Genomic DNA, 5,093 nt, shown 5'->3' with positions numbered 1-5,093 from the left:
AGATTGAAAGGATGAAGATCGAATGAACTTTGAAGATGTTTGTTTTAATTGTTAACACGATGGGTGTAATAGTTTTATTTAGAGTTTGTTTTATGGCTTGAAATTTTTTATTGTTGCTTTGCTACTTTTATTTTGGTTGGCTTGAACTTTGAATGTTGCAGCTCTTAGTTAGTGTTTTAAATGGTTTGATTCGTTTTTATTGAATTGTTAATTTTACGATTTAATTGTCAACTGGTTCCCGCGAGAGCCGTTTACACGAGAACCGTTTACACGAGAACCGTTTACACGAGAACCGTTTAGCCGGTTCGGAACGAACCGGAACCGTTATAATACGGTTCGGTTTCGGTTCTTAAATTTAGCAATTAACGGTTCCGGTTCGGTTCGGCCCGGTTCTGAACCGTTGCACAGCCCTACTTCCAATTCGTTTTCCCAATTTTCTTAAAAACTGGGTCCGCCACCATGGTCCAATACTCCATTCATTCTCCTAGGCCCATGAGCCCATATGCCTTACCTTTGTGGCTTTGTTCAACTATTTGATAAGGCTTCATCATAAGATTTTCCTATATTTTCTTAATAAGCTTAAAATTTTGTAATTGTATAAATGTTTAAATAATATTGATTAAATTAATTTGATATTTTGCTTTAAAATAATAAAATAGTATTAAACCGTATAAACTTAGAAAAGAAATAAGCATGTACTATTGTTCTACCCTAAAAAATATAATATGCATATTATAGGGTTTATTTGTCTTGAGCTCAGTATCGCATGTTTCATAGCTCAAATTATATATTATCACTAATAAATTACAATATATACACACAGTTGTATGCCTATCAGACTCATTAGTTCCATTTTCCAAGAACCCTATGAAGCATCAAGCATATATATATATATATATATATGTATTAAATTAAATTTACATGATTGTAACATCTAGGCTAGACGGTATGGGGACCGTCCCCGCCCCGTTATGGCCCGGCGGCACACCTGCACACCATTTCCGCACCCCTGTCGGCGTCGTTGGCGTCCTCCTGGGGAAGTTCACGTCGGGCCTCCCCCTCTCACACACACATATACATACAACACGTATATATATATATATAGGGGAAGGTTCAAATGAAAACCACTAATTATTGTGAAAACTCGAAAACTAATTAAAAAAAGCCAAAAAAACATACAAAAATTTTTTTTTTTAATTTTTTTTTTGCAATCAAAATTTCGCAGGTTTTTTAATATAAAAAAATTTTCAAAAAAAAAAAAAAAATTTTGTGTAGTGCACATGTGTAATACTGCACATATGTATGTGTACTACACATGTGTATTATTACACATGTGCACTACACAAAATTTTTTTTTTCTTTTTTTGAAAAAAAAGTTTTTTTATATATAAAAACTAGCGATTTTTATAAAAAAAAAATTGAAAAAAAAAATTTATGTGTTTTTTAGGCTTTTTTTAGTTAGTTTTCGAGTTTTCACAATAAAAGTGGTTTTTCATTTGAACCATCCCCTATATATATATATAGAGTAAGGTTAACATACAAAAAGCCTTATCATACATCACGTAGGAGACAATGGTAACCATTAGATCAGGGGTATAATCACGCAAGGGACCACATAATCACGCATGGGACCACATAATCACGCATGGGCTATAATTACGCACGTTCTATGATAATAACGCACGTTATATTTTTTGTCATGTATGTTAATGTAAGTTAAGCCTTGAAGTACATTATACTTTCTATATATATATATATATATATATATATATATATATATATATATATATATATATATATATATATATCCCTAGGTAGGGGTGTGCATGGATCGGTTTGGGTCGGTTTTGACCAAAAACCATAACCATAACTGCGATATCGATTATTGGATAACCATAACCACAACCGATCGGTTATGGTGGTTATGGTTATTCTGTTTTGATGGTTATAGCGGGTCGGTTATAGCTGGTTAACCGTGTATTTAGCCTAGCTAAAAATAGCTTAATTTTTTTAACATGAAATAAATTGTTATTGCATATTTGTATATATTAGTGTATTACATAGTATTAAAAAATATATATAATCTATAATATTAATACCAATTATTATCGAATATTCAAATAAGTGATATGATACATTCCATCAATTCAAATAAACATTCAACCAAAACCACAAAATGCTATGAAAAACCCATAAGTACTAAAAATCTTTAGTCAAAAACATCAAATATTAAAAATATGGTGAAAAGTCATAAATCCTACAAAGATTTATTACATGTCGGTTCGGTTCGGTTCGGTTATGGTGGGTATGGAAAAAATGATAACCATAACCGACCCGCTACTTTCGGTTTTCAAAAAAACCATTAACCGACCCACCGGTTTTTTATTTGGTTCGGTTTTTTCGGTTCGATTTTGTCGGTTAATTCGGTTTTTTACACACCCCTATCCCTAGGTCCATCTCCTTTAAGCCTATCCTCACACCCATCATACATGGCGGAGCATCATTTGAGGACTACCCTCACCACATCGAATAGCCTAAGTAGCTTTAGAAGAGCAAAAACTTGTCACTTAATGAAACAGTTGCAAAACTTATTTACTATTGTGGAAGTTGCCCATTTTATAAAAGGGGTCTATAATCGAACTATATTATTTTCTGCAGTACTTATTAAAACTTTCAAAAGAAGACTTACGATGTGTTTCAAGAATAATATATATGTTTTCAAGATTAAGAAAAAAATACTTTAGTGGAGCTTAACGTTTAATTACCTCTCCTTAAGAATCACATATTCCAATTATTCATAAAACATATATAATGGTCTTCATAGTTCTTTGTCTAATTGTTTTCATAATTTATCATAGAGTCTTTGAGTAAATTATAAAAATCGTCCTTTATGTATGTCACTTATTGTAAACTGTGTCCTTTATCTTCAATAATTACAGAAAACGTACTCGATGTTTGCAAACCCTTGCAAGTTATGTTCTTTAACCCTAACTCAATTATTTTTTTTTTGTGGTTAAATCTGACCAAATGGACCCCACATGAGGGTATTTTGGTCATTTTACTCTCATGTGGGGGTCCATTTGATCAAATTTAACCACAAAATACCTTCATGTGGGGTCCATTTGGTCAGATTTAACCACAAAAATTAACTGAGTTAGGACTAAAGGACATAACTTGCAAAGGGTTTGCAAATGTCAAATACGTTTTCTGTAATTATTGAAGACAAATGAAATGACACAGTTTGCAATAATAAGTGACATACATAAAGGACGATTTTTGTAATTTACTCTTCTTTTAAACTAATAAAACACTTAAAACGCATAAACAATTAATAGGCAATCTCGTTTTTAAAATCACGAATTAATATTTTTGCTAGAGAAAATTACTTTGATTTAAGGTATTACAATGAATAAAATGTAGACTTAATTGTTACTATTTGCTAGAGAAAATTACTTTGATTTAAGGTATTACAATGAATAAAATGTAGACTTAATTGTTACTATATTTAAAAATTCTTGGTGGTGATGAGTGATGACCTACTTGTTAGAGCTTGTGTATTTTCATCTTTTATTGTGTCGGGATCAATAGGCTCGGTAGCAATTCTTTTTCACATCACGTAATCAAGGCCTAGCTATGTGAAACATTAAAGAAGGTGCAATCTAAAAGGATATTGGATCATCAAAACCTTATTGGGCCCATGACATTATAGCCTAATAACATTTTTGAGTGCGATAAATCTTAGGGATCATTAGGTTCTGGGTTCGATTTCAATAAGGGTTTTTATCAGATATTGGGTTTCCTCTTGATTTGTTGTATAAGATTATAGCTTAGTGGAGATGGATATGATCGGATGATTCCGTTGGTGGCACGATGATACTCAGTGGCCCACCAGTGATCCAAATTTATTGTTAAACAAAATATGGCATTGGGCTTTTTAGACTATCTAAACCCTAGAATATGAAGGATTGTAAAATAATTTGATCTAGAAAAAATTACATCGTTGGTCCTTGTGGTTTCTGTCAAATTTCCATGTAGGATACTGATAGTTTTTGTTTCAAAATCAGGTATTAATATTCTAATTTGTTACAATGTTGAGTACTAAGGCCAAATCTTGTCTCAATATTGAGTACTAAGGCCAAACCTTTTAAACTTTTTTTTGTTAAGTTTTACTAAAATAACTAAAATGCCCTTTAATATCTAGGGAATCTATTTTTAATTAATTATATTTGACTAAAATAATTTAAAATTTTATTTATGTTTTTATATTTTTCTGTTTTATTTATATTTTTATAAAATTAAATGGATTTGAAGTTTATTATTTATAAACTTTGAGTTTATATATAATAATATGCTAGTAAAATAAACTTTTTAACTTAATCTAAATAATATTATATATAAATTCAATGTTTATAAATAATAAACTTCAAATCCATATAATTTTATAAAAAATATATAAATAAAACAGAAAAATATAAATATAAATAAAACTTTAAATTATTTTAGTCAAATATAATTAATTAAAAATAGACTCTCTATTCATTAAAGGACATTTTAGTCATTTTATTAAGAGTTAACAAAAAAGTTAACAAGGTTTAGCCTTAGTACTCAACATTTTGACAAATTAGAAAGTTAATACTTGATTTTGCAAAAAAAAAAAGAAAAAAAAAAGAAAAGAAAAAAACTATTAGTACCTTACATTGAAATTTGGCAGAAACCACAAGGACCAATGGTGTAATTTTTTCTTTGATCAATTGATATAATTGGTCGTAAAGGGTGTACCAAATACGATGGTCGGTAATGACGTAGAGTGCTTGGAGATGTAAGAAGCGTAGACGTGGGAGTTTAGGGTGGAGAGTATCAACCAAATTCTAGTGTATCTTTTCTAACGACACATCAACGTCACCAGTGCATCCGAAAGTGTCACACCCCAACCGATGGCGGAATCATCGGGGCGCGGCACTGAGCGAAACAGATTGTCCAGAAGTTTCCATAACAACTACGATTACCAATTATTTAAGCATCACGTCCCATACCATGACATAACAAGTAGCATAGTTATTACAGACAATAATCAAGACAAATAGTTCTGTTTC

Source organism: Helianthus annuus, chromosome 7 (genome assembly GCF_002127325.2).
Source record: "Helianthus annuus cultivar XRQ/B chromosome 7, HanXRQr2.0-SUNRISE, whole genome shotgun sequence".
Taxonomy (NCBI): domain Eukaryota; kingdom Viridiplantae; phylum Streptophyta; class Magnoliopsida; order Asterales; family Asteraceae; genus Helianthus; species Helianthus annuus.
Note: the sequence above shows the minus strand (reverse complement) of the source record.